Source organism: Neovison vison, chromosome 7 (assembly GCF_020171115.1).
Source record: "Neovison vison isolate M4711 chromosome 7, ASM_NN_V1, whole genome shotgun sequence".
Lineage (NCBI taxonomy): Eukaryota > Metazoa > Chordata > Mammalia > Carnivora > Mustelidae > Neogale > Neogale vison.
In genome coordinates this window covers 45,574,632-45,590,195 of record NC_058097.1, presented here as the reverse complement: position 1 = coordinate 45,590,195, position 15,564 = coordinate 45,574,632, and the positions used below count along the sequence as shown (strand labels likewise).

Here is a 15,564-nt window from a genome sequence, read left to right as displayed (position 1 = left end):
AATTTCATTCATAATTTTCCCTTTGGCTTGTAGCGTTTACTTGACCATTTAAGTGAAACTGTGTCAATGTAGAATATTTGCATTGTCATTTACGTAAAATAAAAGACATTTTCATTTGTGGTTTGCTTCTCTTAGCCACGGGATTTTAGAAGGGTTTTGTTTTATGTCTGAAGATATGGAGCTGGTATTTTTTTTTTTTTTTATCTACAGCAGAATTAAGTGATTTCTAAAGCTCCAGGATATCCTGCTTCCTTATGAGAGGTCCCCAGGCCAAGGGGTGTTAGCTGAGTGTCCACGGGGTGGGGGGAAGGGCCACAGCCTCCTGGCGTCTCTACAGTCCCCCTCCTGGGGAACGTGGGGTCTGGGTCCCTCCTGGGCTAGTGCACGGACAGAGCAGCACACTCACTGGGCTCTGCTGGGGCCTCCGTTGACTGGGAAGAAGGGGGTGCACTTGTCTCCTGTCTGAGATTCAAGCTGTTCCTCTGGGTGTAGGTCACATCCTGGGGGTCTTCAGATGCCATGGCTTGGAGAGTGGGAGAATGGGAGTCAGGTGTGTGATGGGTGGGGAGCCAGGGTTCCGGGAGCAGCAAGGACCCACCTGACCATCCTGTCCCCCTTACTGTCCATTGTGTCCAGCAATTCATCTGACACAGGGAAGGAAGAGGGGCCACTCCCCCTTGAAGCCTGAGTGGTTCCCCCTGGGACACAGTCACCCCGTGTTGGACTCACTGTCAGGACTCTGCTGGGGGAGCAAGGAGGGAAGATGTCCTCCACCTTGACCCTCTTCACTTACGAGTCCACCCGGAAACCAAGGTCGATTTTAAGACCTAAATGATCACTTGGATGGACTCCCCATTGAGACATGGTTTGCTTGTGTTTCTATCACCCAGTCTAAGACAGAGCCTTGCCAAACATAGACTTCTCATAAGGATTTGTCACCTCCCTGAATGAATAAATGAGCTAAAGTTGGGGGAAACTCAGTCTGTAGGCTTTGGTTCAACCACTTCAGTCTGTACCCATATGCTCATAGACAGACAGACGGACAGAAAGAGACAGGGCACTTTCCTGTCGGTCAAGAAGAGGACAGATCAGCACCCTGTGCTCAAGGAATTTATGGCTGTGGGGCTGGGAGCCACTCACAAACAAGGAAGCCATGATTTGGGGGAGGGCTAAGTGCAGTAGAGTGGCCAGGGGAGAACCTGCTTCTGTTACAACAGCTCCTCCACCCCGAGTGTCGAGTGTCGGCACAGCTGGCCTGTCCCTCTTTGCTCAGGGTGGGGGGGCTGTCCTACACGTCGTGGGATGTGCGGTAGCACTCCTGGCCCCTAGAGACCATTGGCAACCCCCTCCCAGCTGTGATGAACAAAGTGTCTCTAGACGGACTTGGGGAAGTACTAAACATTGAGGGTGAGACAAATTCTGGGGAGATTGGAGATTTGGCCCATGGGACATTGAAAGGCCTGCTGGGCCGACAAGCAGAGACGGCTCCCAGGAGCTTGGATATCTGAGACTGGAAATAATTGTGGAATTATGAGCCATGAGCCTGGAGATGGTCCAGGTGTACCTGGGATTAAATAAACGTGGCAACATCAAATAGGGAGTTGTCTCATAGTGAGGTCAACACGATCTTTGGGTGGGCTTCCTGTGGGACTAGGAGAGGAATGACAATCATTACACTCAAGGCACATTATTGTGTAGTTCCATTGCATCTAAATCCACACAACCAGAGGGAAGAGAGTAAGCAGAGCAAAAGCCAGGCTGAGGATCTCTGTTCATGGACAGACCATTCAACAGGGTGCCTTTGTGTGAATAAGAAAAGGCACGGTGCTCAGAAGCCACCAGTAGGGTCTTAAACCCCATGATCCCTATTGTGCAGTGCACAAACTGTACAGCTGTCCCTGGTAGCATTGCCATTATGAGACATGGAAAACCAACAGTTCAAAGGGCCCAAAGGAGGGGACCAAGAGGAGGGGCCCATGTGGTATCAGAAATACCCACTGAGACATGATGCCCCAGTAGCCTGCATGTATCACCTCTGAAAGAGGGGTGAGGTCAGATGTTGCTGAGCTGAGGCCCATGGACTTAGCCAATGAACAAGGCTGTGCTGTTCTTTCTGTTTTGGTGCCATATTTTGGCAGTGCTCTAAGAAGCCACTTCATATCTTCAGAGTTGGGTCTCACTTCTCAGGTAGCCCAGATCTCCCCATCTTCTACTTACCTGACTTGCAGCATTTTATCTGGTGCTGGTGTCAGACAAGGAGGAAGAAGAGAAGGAGGAAGAGCATCAGGAAGAAGGTCACAGGTGCTGGGATCCAGCTTCTCTGGTGCTTGTGACCTTGGACATAAGGGAAACCATGAATGGACCATGATGTCAGTTAACTGGGCAACTGCTGCATGTAGACCCGTGGTGGGGTCTATGCCATCATCACCTCTGATCTCCATAATGATCACGCACCAGAAAATGCCACCCCCACCTTCACCCGTTTCACAGACAAAGAAACCAACACTCAGAGAGATGAGTCAGGTGCCCCAGGTGACCAGGCCAGGAAGTCAGTGGCAGAGCTGGGATTCCAACCCAGGACTGTGGGTTCCCTCTTCTCTCCTCATACTGCCCACCCTAGTGGACACCTGCTTCTGGCTCTGGGCTCCTTCCTTGGTTGGAATGGTTCATTCTGTTGTCCTCATGTGCTCTGCCTTCTCCTGTAGCCCCAGCTGAATGCGCCTGCTATTGTCAGAAGCTTTGAGGTGCTCAGAACCATCCCTGCGTGGGAGGGACTCCATGCCTTCCTCACTCCCCAAGTCCAGCCCTCCAGACCCCACACTTGTGCGTGGGGCCTGCCTGCAGTTTTCAGCGAGCACATGAGGGAAGGGAACATGAGGGTTCGCACACCCTGTGGGCCCATCCCGTGCAGGGCTCTCATGTCCAAGATCTCACCTAAACCTCTCAGCAAACCTATGAGGGAGACTATAGGAGACATGTTTCACAGACAATGAAAGGACTTGTCTGAAATCCCACTGCTCCGAAGCAGCAGATCTGGGATTTATATCCCGTGGAGCCCAACTGTCAAGCCCTTGCTATTTCTGTTTGATTCTGATTTCTTTCCAGCAGGGCTGTCTGGATACAGCCAGGCTGAGCACTGCAGGACAGACAGAGGAGCTCTGGGGCCGTCACCAGCGTCACTGTCCTGCCCGTCCCTGCATCCTACAGACCTCACTGTTCACCTTCCCATTCTGCAGTCCTAAGGCAGCAAACCTGGAAGGTCCGAAAGGACATGTCCTTGAGATCTGAGCCAGGATTCTCCCCTATCACAAATGGAGAAACTGAGATCCCGATGGAAAGGGACCCACCCCAAATCACCATCTCAGGGAGCACTGAGACCCCGCCCCTCAATGGACCCCACCAGGTACATTGTAAACCCAGGACAGGGAGGGTGGCATGCTCCTCCCTTCAGCCTGGCTGCTCTCCACCTAGCTCTCCCTCTGCCATGACCACCCCATCTCTCATCGACCAGCTTCAGAGTCTCTGGAGCCTTTCCCCCTACATCTCTGCTGGGCTCAGACCCTGGAACACAAGGTTGCTCCTGAGTATCTGAGGAGGTCTTCAGTCCTCTGGGAGGCTCTCAGAATCCTCGGGATGGTTTGTACTCTTTCTGAGGAAAGAGGTCTCAGTGACGTATCAGCTGGGCAGTGGGGGCCTGGGGGTGGGGCCTGGAGCCCCCAGAGGGTCCAGGTAAAGAGACAAGAGGAGGGTGGAGGGCTGGAGCTTCCCACTGAGATTCTCTCTAGGCTCAGACCTTCCTGGTGTATCTGCCCCAGGGCCCCGAAAACCCTTCTGCAGGCACCTAGAGCTTTGAGTGGTGGGCGTGTGGGGAGGGGCAGGTGTGGGAGAACAGTGTGGTCCTCATTCCGGTCCTCATTCCTCTGAGGGGTGGACACCACCGTGAATGAGACTCCCTCTATCCCCTCATTCCCATTCTATGTTGGTGGTCTTCCAGACAGGGTCAGGTTGACCATAGGAACACAGAGGCGACAGGGCTGGGCTCCTCACCTGAGGCCAGCATCTCCAGGGGGTCACTGGCGTCCGACCACACCCGGGGGGGTAGTGTTGTTGTAATAGCCATAGCTTCTGAACATCCACCTGAGGCTGGGAGTTATGGGGCCCACAGGGAACAGGGCCTGGGAACGCCACGGGGGTCTCTTTGGGAGACCATGGTCCAGGAAGGCTGGCGCTCTCCTTCCTTCATCAGGACAAACCTGTCACACCCTAACCATGAGCCACACTGGAGGGTCACGTTCCCTCCTGGGGTCACGACATGACTGGGCAGGGCTGAGAGCTGGGGTTTGTTCTGTAATACTAGTAGAGGAGGAGGGGGTGGTGTGAAATGGGGCTCAGACCCCCCACATTATCCCCAGGCAGGGCTGTGAGAGGGAGACATCTGAGAGCCCACCCCCTTTCTAGGGCCAAGTCTCGGGCTGGGACCCCGAGTGAGCTCAAACCTGTCACCACCAGCTCCAGGGGGTCACTGAGCTCTGACCAGCCAGTGGGACTGAGATAATCAGAGTGATATCTTCCTGCATATACATCTGTCATGTGTGTGATGGAGAACTTGGCCTTGTCCCTGGAGTCCAGTGGCTTCTGTCTGTCCCAGGTCTCTATCTTTCCCTCCTGGGCCTCCAGGCCCCCCTGACACCAGATGGTCACAGATGTCCCCCAGGGGATCGCAGAGCCTGGCTCAGCCCAGATGGTGGGTTTTGGGAGGGTCCCTGGGAGGAAACAGAGGCTGGGACACAGACTTTCCCCACATCCAGGTCCCAGCTCAGCCCCAAACCCCCAGACATTCCCCTCGGTCTGCCCAGGACTTCTGCTCTCCATCCCCTGCTTCCAGGTGGGTGACTCCTGTCCCCAGTGAGGAGGTGGGACTGGGACCTCTGGGGACAGACTCCCCTGCCTGCACTCTGATCCTGGGGCCCACACTCAGGCCTAGAAGAGTCCCTGTGAGAGGTTTGCCCTGAATCCTAGCAGATTCCCTCCTCCCCTTGAGCTTCCTGAGCCTGGGGTCTCTGATAGACAAGGGCCTGTCTGTGGGGCGGGTCCCTCCCAGACTAGGGTGTCCCTTCCCCTCCTCAGATCTCAGGAGATAGAGCAGGGCCATGAGGGTGTGGCCATGGCGTTTCCTCTCTCTGGTTTCGGCTGTGAAGACGGAAGGCCCCACTGTGACCCTGGGACAGACAGACACAGGATGTTACCATGCAGTGGCCAGTCCTGCCTGTCACGGTGTTGTCACGTGAGCAGTCCCACAAGAAGGGGAACAGATCCTCCCCTGAGACCTGCTCTGATGTCCATTTCGGTATAGCAGTTGCTGTGCTGGGGAGCTCATGTCAGCACAGACACTCGTGTGACATCTCTGAATGGCTCAGGTCAAGGTCATGGTAACAATGAAACCAGAGGAGAAACAGGGGCACATAGGGAATGGAACACAACCCTGCTCATGGCCCCCGGAGTGTGGGCTCTCTTTCTGTCACAGCCTTCAAGGACCTCTCTGTTTTACTCTGACACTGTCCACCTCTGGCCTTGCTGGGAACATCCCAGACAGTCCGTCCTGGTTCCTCGGTGCCCCTTGCTCCTGGAGCAGAGCTGACCTCCTCACCCCGCGGTCCTGTGTGCAAGCATCAGGGGATGTGTATTTGGGCTAGAACTCTGATTTTGCAGGAAAGCGGATCTTCACTGAACTGTTCTTGGACCGTCCACTGCCAGCCTGACCTTGGGCAGTGTGTCCTTGCTCTGTTCCTTAGTTCCCATCTGCTGATGTCATCCTGAACTGCACCCCCCAGAGTGAGTGTGGGGATTGGGTGTCGGGGTCATGGGAGGGATGGGGAGCTGTGAGTTTCCAGACCAGGTAAGACGAGCATGGGCTGGGGGTCCTGTTGCAGTGATGGGGTCCTGGGTCCAGACTCTGCATCCAGGTGGCTGGTTCGTGTGCCCGCTGGAGACCTTGTCTGCTCTGAATACTGGACTGCCACTCACAGCACGTCTGAACTATGCAGACACAAAGACATGCAGGTAAAGGGGAAATGAACTTCTCCAGAAGCAGGTGGAACCCCAGCAGGGGACAGAGAACTAAACTGAGTCCCCGCTGCTGCCTGGGACTTTGGAGGGCTGGAAGGGATGATTTTTGCACCTGTGTGGATGCAGAGGGGTTCCCAGGGTCCTCCCAGTGCGGAGTGCTCAGGGCTCCAGGAGAAGGTTGGGCCGCAACCTCTTGAGAAACAAGAAGGTGTAACTGTCCCTCAGAACAATGTATTACTTAGAATATAACCATAAGTGACTCTTAATCTCACAAAACAAACTGAGGGTTGCTGGGGAGAGAGGGGTTGGTTGAAGGGGGGTGGGGTTATGGACATTGTGGAGGGTATGTGCTTTGGTGAGTGCTGTGAAGTGTGTAAACTTGGCGATTCACAGACCTGTACCCCTGGGGATAAAAATATATGTTTATAAAAAATAAAAAATTTAAAAAAATATACAACCCATAGGAAATTCTACTAGTTACCAAGTACGTTTAGATGCAGCCTCAAGAAAAAAACATGCTGGCCACAGGCCTCTAGGGGAGAGGATGATATACGGCCTTGAAGCAGAGCAGCTGCCGATGCCAGGTAGCTTAGGGCGTAACGCCGCCTGCTTCATTTTTCCGTTATCTCCCCCGACACCTCCAAGAGGGCCTGTGACTACTTAGATAAGTCCTTTGAATATGCTGCTCAACTATAAACTTTATACTCCTTGTCAGACATAATTTGCCTTCCTTCTTGTTTTTTTTTTTTTTTCAGGATTTTTTTTCCCAATTTATTTATTTTCAGAAAAACAGTATTCATTATTTTTTCACCACACCCAGTGCTCCATGCAAGCCGTGCCCTCTATAATACCTACCACCTGGTACCCCAACCTCCCACCCCCCCGCCACTTCAAACCCCTCAGATTGTTTTTCAGAGTCCATAGTCTCTCATGGTTCATCTCCCCTTCCAATTTACCCAAAAGCACATACCCTCCCCAATGTCCATAACCCTACCCCCCTTCTCCCAACCACCCTCCCCACAGCAACCCACAGTTTGTTTCGTGAGATTAAGAGTCACTTATGGTTTGTCTCCCTCCCTATCCCATCTTGTTTCATGGATTCTTCTCCTACCCACTTAAGCCCCCATGTTGCATCACCACTCCCTCATATCAGGGAGATCATATGATAGTTGTCTTTCTCCGTTTGACTTATTTCGCTAAGCATGATACACTCTAGTTCCATCCATGTTGTCGCAAATGGCAAGATTTCGTTTCTTTTGATGGCTGCATAGTATTCCATTGTGTATATATACCACATCTTCTTGATCCATTCATCTGTTGATGGACATCTAGGTTCTTTCCATAGTTTGGCTATTGTGGACATTGCTGCTATAAACATTCGGGTGCACGTGCCCCTTTGGATCACTACGTTTGTATCTTTAGGGTAAATTCCCAGTAGTGCAATTGCTGGGTCATAGGGCAGTTCTATTTTCAACATTTTGAGGAACCTCCATACTGTTTTCCAGAGTGGTTGCACCAGCTTGCATTCCCACCAACAGTGTAGGAGGGTTCCCCTTTCTCCGCATCCTCGCCAGCATCTGTCATTTCCTGACTTGTTGATTTTAGCCATTCTGACTGGTGTGAGGTGATATCTCATTGTGGTTTTGATTTGTATTTCCCTGATGCCGAGTGATATGGAGCACTTTTTCATGTGTCTGTTGGCCATCTGGATGTCTTCTTTGCAGAAACGTCTGTTCATGTCCTCTGCCCATTTCTTGATTGGATTATTTGTTCTTTGGGTGTTGAGTTTGTTAAGTTCTTTATAGATTTTGGACACTAGTCCTTTATCTGATATGTCGTTTGCAAATATCTTCTCCCATTCTGTCAGTTGTCTTTTGGTTTTGTTAACTGTTTCCTTTGCTGTGCAAAAGCTTTTGATTTTGATGAAATCCCAAAAGTTCATTTTTGCCCTTGCTTCCCTTGCCTTTGGCGATGTTCCTAGGAAGATGTTGCTGCGGCTGAGGTCGAAGAGGTTGCTGCCTGTGTTCTCCTCAAGGATTTTGATGGATTCCTTTCTCACATTGAGGTCCTTAATCCATTTTGAATCTATTTTTGTGTGTGGTGTAAGAAAATGGTCCAATTTCATTTTTCTGCACGTGGCTGTCCAATTTTCCCAACACCATTTATTGAAGAGGCTGTCTTTTTTCCATTCGACATTCTTTCCTGCTTTGTCGAAGATTAGTTGACCATAGAGTTGAGGGTCTATTTCTGGGCTCTCTATTCTGTTCCATTGGTCTATGTGTCTGTTTTTGTGCCAGTACCATGCTGTCTTGATGATGACAGCTTTGTAATATAGCTTGAAGTCCGGAATTGTGATGCCACCAACTTTGGCTTTGTTTTTCAATATCCCTTTGGCTATTCGAGGTCTTTTCTGGTTCCATATAAATTTTAAAATTATTTGTTCCATTTCTTTGAAAAAGATGGATGGTACTTTGATAGGAATTGCATTAAATGTGTAGATTGCTTTAGGTAGCATAGACATTTTCACAATATTTATTCTTCCAATCCAGGAGCATGGAACATTTTTCCATTTCTTTGTGTCTTCCTCAATTTCTTTCATGAGTACTTTATAGTTTTCTGAGTATAGATTCTTAGCCTCTTTGGTTAGGTTTATTCCTAGGTATCTTATGGTCTGGGGTGCAATTGTAAATGGGATTGACTCCTTAATTTCTCTTTCTTCTGTCTTGTTGTTGGTGTAGAGAAATGCAACTGATTTCTGTGCATTGATCTTATATCCTGACACTTTACTGAATTCCTGTATAAGTTTTAGCAGTTTTGGAGTGGAGTCTTTTGGGTTTTCCACATAGAGTATCATATCATCTGCGAAGAGTGATAATTTGACTTCTTCTTTGCCGATTTGGATGCCTTCAATTTCCTTTTGTTGTCTGATTGCTGAGGCTAGGACTTCTAGTACTATGTTGAATAGCAGGGGTGATAATGGACATCCCTGCCGTGTTCCTGACCTTAGTGGGAAAGCTTTCAGTTTTTCTCCATTGAGAATGATATTTGCAGTTGGTTTTTCATAGATGGCTTTGATGATATTGAGGTATGTGCCCTCTATCCCTACACTTTGAAGGGTTTTGATCAGGAAGGGATGCTGTACTTTGTCAAATGCTTTTTCAGCATCTATTGAGAGTATCATATGGTTCTTGTTCTTTCTTTTATTGATGTGTTGTATCACATTGACTGATTTGCGGATGTTGAACCAACCTTGCAGCCCTGGGATAAATCCCACTTGGTCGTGGTGAATAATCCTTTTAATGTACTGTTGAATCCTATTGGCTAGTATTTTGGTGAGAATTTTTGCATCTGTGTTCATCAAGGATATTGGTCTATAGCTCTCTTTTTTGATGGGATCCTTGTCTGGTTTTGGGATCAAGGTGATGCTGGCCTCATAAAATGAGTTTGGGAGTTTTCCTTCCATTTCTATTTTTTGGAACAGTTTCAGGAGAATAGGAATTAGTTCTTCTTTAAATGTTTGGTAGAATTCCCCCGGGAAGCCATCTGGCCCTGGGCTTTTTTTTGTTTGGAGATTATTAATGACTGTTTCAATCTCCTTACTGGTTATGGGTCTGTTCAGGCTTTCTATTTCTTCCTGGTTCAATTTTGGTAGTTTATATGTTTCTAGGAATGCATCCATTTCTTCCAGATTGTCAAATTTGTTGGCGTAGAGTTGCTCATAGTATGTTCTTATAATAGTTTGTATTTCTTTGGTGTTAGTTGTGATCTCTCCTCTTTCATTCATGATTTTATTTATTTGGGTCCTTTCTCTTTTCTTTTTGATAAGTCTGGCCAAGGGTTTATCAATTTTATTAATTCTTTCAAAGAACCAGCTCCTAGTTTGGTTGATTTGTTCTATTGTTTTTTTGGTTTCTATTTCATTGATTTCTGCTCTGATCTTTATGATTTCTCTTCTCCTGCTGGGCTTAGGGTTTCTTTCTTGTTCTTTCTCCAGCTCCTTTAGGTGTAGGGTTAGGTTGTGTACCTGAGACCTTTCTTGTTTCTTGAGAAAAGCTTGTACCGCTATATATTTTCCTCTCAGGACTGCCTTTGTTGTGTCCCACAGATTTTGAACTGTTGTATTTTCATTATCATTTGTTTCCATGATTTTTTTCAATTCTTCTTTAATTTCCCGGTTGACCCATTCATTCTTTAGAAGGATGCTGTTTAGTTTCCATGTATTTGTGTTCTTTCCAAACTTCCTCTTGTGGTTGAGTTCTAGCTTCAGAGCATTGTGGTCTGAAAATATGCAGGGAATGATCCCAATCTTTTGATACCAGTTGAGTCCTGATTTAGGACCGAGGATGTGATCTATTCTGGAGAATGTTCCATGTGCACTAGAGAAGAATGTGTATTCTGTTGCTTTGGGATGAAATGTTCTGAATATATCTGTGATGTCCATCTCATCCAGTGTATCATTTAAGGCCTTTATTTCCCTGTTGATCTTTTGCTTGGATGATCTGTCCATTTCAGTGAGGGGAGTGTTAAAGTCCCCTACTATTATTGTATTATTGTTGAGGTGTTTCTTTGATTTTGTTATTAATTGGTTTATATAGTTTGCTGCGCCCACGTTGGGGGCATAGATATTTAAAATTGTTAGATCTTCTTGTTGGACAGACCCTTTGAGTATGATATAGTGTCCTTCCTCATCTCTTATTATAGTCTTTGGCTTAAAATCTAAGTGATCTGATATAAGGATTGCCACTCCTGCTTTTTTCTGATGTCCATTAGCATGGTAAATTCTTTTCCACCCCCTCACTTTAAGTCTGGAGGTGTCTTCGGGTTTAAAATGGGTTTCTTGGAGGCAACATATAGATGGGTTTTGTTTTTTATCCATTCTGATACCCTGTGTCTTTTGATTGGGGCATTTAGCCCATTAACATTCAGGGTAACTATTGAGAGATATGATTTTAGTGCCATTGTATTGCCTGTAAGGTGACTGTTACTGTATATTGTCTCTATTCCTTTCTGATCTACCACTTGTAGGCTCTCTCTTTGCTTAGAGGACCCCTTTCAGTATTTCCTGTAGAGCTGGTTTGGTGTTTGCAAATTCTTTCAGTTTTTGTTTGTCCTGGAAGCTTTTAATCTCTCCTTCTATTTTCAATGATAGCCTAGCTGGATATAGTATTCTTGGCTGCATGTTTTTCTCGTTTAGTGCTCTAAAAATGTCATGCCAGCTCTTTCTGGCCTGCCAGGTCTCTGTGGATAAGTCAGCTGCCAATCTAATACTTTTACCATTGTATGTTACAGACTTCTTTTCCCGGGCTGCTTTCAGGATTTTCTCTTTGTCACTAAGGCTTGTAAATTTTACTATTAGGTGACGGGGTGTGGGCCTATTCTTATTGATTTTGAGGGGCGTTCTCTGAATCTCCTGAATTTTGATGCTCGTTCCCTTTGCCATATTGGGGAAATTCTCCCCAATAATTCTCTCCAGTATACCTTCTGCTCCCCTCTCTCTTTCTTCTTCTTCTGGAATCCCAATTATTCTAATGTTGTTTTGTCTTATGGTGTCACTTATCTCTCGAATTCTCCCCTCATGGTCCAGTAGCTGTTTGTCCCTCTTTTGCTCAGCTTCTTTATTCTCTGTCATTTGGTCTTCTAGATCGCTAATTCTTTCTTCTGCCTCATTTATCCTAGCAGTGAGAGCCTCCATTTTTGATTGAACTTCATTAATAGCTTTTTTGATTTCAACTTGGTTAGATTTTAGTTCTTTTATTTCTCCAGAAAGGGCTTTTATATCTCTGGAGAGGGTTTCTCTAATATCGTCCATGCCTTTTTCAAGCCCGGCTATAACCTTGAGAATTGTCATTTTGAACTCTAGATCTGACATATTACTAATGTCTGTATTGATTAGGTCCCTAGCCTTCGGTACTGCCTCTTGTTCTTTTTTTTGTTGTGAATTTTTCCGCCTTGTCATTTTGTCCAGCTAAGAGTATATGAAGGAGCAAGTAAAATACTAAAAGGGTGGCAACAATCCCAGGAAAATATGCTTTAACCAAATCAGAGGAGATCCCAAATCGTGAGGGGGGATTTCTCCCCCCTCACGATTGGGTGAGGGATCTCCTCTGATTGGGATCTCCTTTGATTGGGATCTCCCAATCTCTTCTGATTGGGATCTCCCAATCTCTTCTGATTGGGATCTCTTCTGATTTGGGAATAAAAAGAGGTTCAAAAAGAAAGAAAGAAAAAAAAGAAAAAAATAATTAAAAAAAAAGAGATTGAATTAAAAATTCAATCAAGAATTTAAAAAAGAATTAAGAAAAAAAAAGATTGAAGAGATTAGGATCTCTTCTGATTTGGGGATAAAAAGTGGTTCAAAAAAGAAAGAAAGAAAAAAAAGAAAAAAAAGAATTAAAAAAAAAGAAAATGAATAAACAAAAGTATAAAAAAGAAAAAAATATATATATTAGATAATCTAGTTAAAAAACGTTAAAAAAGAAAAGGGTAAAAGTTATAAAAAATTTTAGCAGAAGAAGAGAAAAAAAATGAAAAAGAAAAAATTTAAATTAACTGCAAGACTAAAAAGTCACAGGCAGAAAGCCATGAGTTCCGTGGTTTGTTTTCTCCTCCTCTGGAATTCTGCTGCTCTCTCCTTGGTATTGAAACTGCACTCCTTGGTAGGTGAACTTGGTCTTGCCTGGATTTCTTGTTGATCTTCTGGGGGAGGGGCCTGGTGTAGTGATTCTCAAGTGTCTTTGCCCCAGGCGGAATTACACCGCCCTTACCAGGGGCCGGGCTGAGTGATCTGCTTGGCTTTGCTTTCAGGAGCTTTTGTTCCCTGAGCGCTTTCCGTAGAGTTCCGGAGGACAGGAATACAAATGGCGGCCTCCTGGTCTCCGGCCCGGAGGAGCCGAGAGCCCGGGGCCCCGCTCCCCTGTGCGCCCTCAGCAAACAGCTCCCAGTAACTCGCGTCTGCCCAACCTCCGGCCGCGCTCCGAGCTCACCGAGCTTGCGACCGGTTCAAGGCAACTCCGAGCTGCGAGCTTACTGTCGGCTCTGTCTCTGCAGCTGGCTTTCCCGTTCCAATATCCGCAAGCTCTGCGACACTCAGACACCCCCGATCCTTCTGTGACCCCACGGGACCTGAGGTCACGCCGACCCCGTGTGGGCTTCGCCCCGGTTTAGCCTCCGGAGCGATGTCCCTCAGCGGAACAGACTTTTAAAAGTCCTGATTTTGTGCTCCGTTGCTCTCTAGCTGATATCCTGCTAGCTGAGGTAGTCTCAGCCTGCTACTTCTCCGCCATCTTGACTCCTCCTCCCGCCTTCCTTCTTGTTTATCTACAAGGCATATGACTAACGTTTGGCCTTCTTCGGCTCTTCTGTTGGTTACTGTTTCTATCTAATAAATGCGGGACTGAGGAGTTGTTCGGGGCAACAGTCTTTTCTTTCCACTGTTGTCCCCTGCTCCCTTTCTCTTGCAGCTGACTTGTTTGTGCCTCATTTTTTCCCCGTGCATCACCAGGAAGCAGCAAGAAGGGATTCAGGGTTGAATCCTTTAACACCCAGAGGGGGCTTCCTCTCCTAGCACTGGAATCTTACATTCACACAAGGGGAAGTGGATGCCAAGGGCAGACACCGCTGTGGGCGTGCCCACCTCACCATGCCTAAGTCCTAGTGCAGCTATAGGAGGAACCTGTCCAGAAAATCAGGTGAGTGGAAATTCAGCCTTCCAACAAGGGTCACCACAAGAAGGAATCCTAACAACAAGAAATGGTGCTACAAAAGACAACCACAATGCTCATTAAGAATGCTCTCACTGTATGCCTGAAAGTACAATGCCAGGAAGATACGGATTTATCTTAAGTGAAGGTTATGTTTAAATATCTGAGAGAAAGAGGAGGACCTTGACTTTTTGAGACAAGAGGCAATTATAGAAATGAATTAGAAATCTTAATGGTGGGGAGCGGAGGAGTCAAGATGGCGGAGAAGTAGCAGGCTGAGACTACCTCAGCTAGCAGGAGATCAGCTAGAGAGCTTATCTAAAGATTGCAAACACCTGCAAATCCATCGGCAGATAGAAGAGAAGAAGAACAGCAATTCTAGAAACAGAAAGACAACCACTTTCTGAAAGGTAGGACTGGCGGAGAAGTGAATCCAAAGCGACGGGAAGATAGACCGCGGGGGGAGGGGCCGGCTCCCGGCAAGCGGCGGAGCAGCGGAGCACAAAATCAGGACTTTTAAAAGTCTGTTCCGCTGAGGGACATCGCTCCGGAGGCTAAACCGGGGCGAAGCCCACACGGGGTCGGCGTGACCTCAGGTCCCGTGGGGTCACAGAAGGATCGGGGGTGTCTGAGTGTCGCAGAGCTTGCGGATATTGGAACGGGAAAGCCGGCTGCAGAGACAGAGCCGACAGTAAGCTCGCAGCTCGGAATTGCCTTGAACCGGTCGCAGGCTCGGTGAGCTCGGAGCGCGGCCGGAGGTTAGGCAGACGCGAGTTACTAGGAGCTGTTCGCTGAGGGCGCACAGGGGAGCAGGGCCCCGGGCTCTCGGCTCCTCCGGGCTGGAGACCAGAAGGCCGCCATTTGTGTTCCCGTCCTCCGGAACTCTACGGAAAGCGCTCAGGGAACAAAAGCTCCTGAAAGCAAAGCCAAGCAGATCACTCAGCCCGGGCCCTGGTAAGGGCGGTGTAATTCCGCCTGGGGCAAAGACACTTGAGAATCACTACACCAGGCCCCTCCCCCAGAAGATCAACAAGAAATCCAGGCAAGACCAAGTTCACCTACCAAGGAGTGCAGTTTCAATACCAAGGAGAGAGCAGCAGAATTCCAGAGGAGGAGAAAACAAACCACGGAACTCATGGCTTTCTGCCTGTGATTTTTTAGTCTTGCAGTTAATTTAATTTTTTTCTTTTTCATTTTTTTTTCACTTCTTCTGCTAAAAATTTTTATAACTTTTACCCTTTTCTTTTTTAACGTTTTTTAACTAGATTATCTAATATATATATATTTTCTTTTTTATACTTTTCTTTATTCATTTTCTTTTTTTTAATTCTTTTTTTTTCTTTTTTTTCTTTCTTTCTTTTTGAACCTCTTTTTATCCCCAAATCAGAAGAGATCCTAATCTCTTCAATCTTTTTTTTCTTAATTCTTTTTTAAATTCTTGATTGAATTTTTAATTCAATCTCTTTTTTTTAATTCTTTTTTTATTTTTTTTTCTTTCTTTCTTTTTGAACCTCTTTTTATTCCCAAATCAGAAGAGATCCCAATCAGAAGAGATTGGGAGATCCCAGTCAAAGGAGATCCCAATCAGAGGAGATCCCTCACCCAATCGTGAGGGAGGAGAAATCCCCCCTCACGATTTGGGATCTCTTCTGATTTGGTTAAAGCATATTTTCCTGGGATTGTTGCCACCCTTTTAGTATTTTACTTGCTCCTTCATATACTCTTAGCTGGACAAAATGACAAGGCGGAAAAATTCACAACAAAAAAAAGAACAAGAGGCAGTACCAAAGGCTAGGGA

The 15,564-nt window shown here is 47.0% G+C and overlaps 1 pseudogene; it reads right to left on the bottom strand.

The window, feature by feature from the left end:
- Positions 1–377: 377 nt before the first annotated feature.
- Positions 378–5,343, bottom strand: LOC122913309 (annotated as a pseudogene).
- Between the last annotated feature and the right edge of the window lie 10,221 nt (positions 5,344–15,564).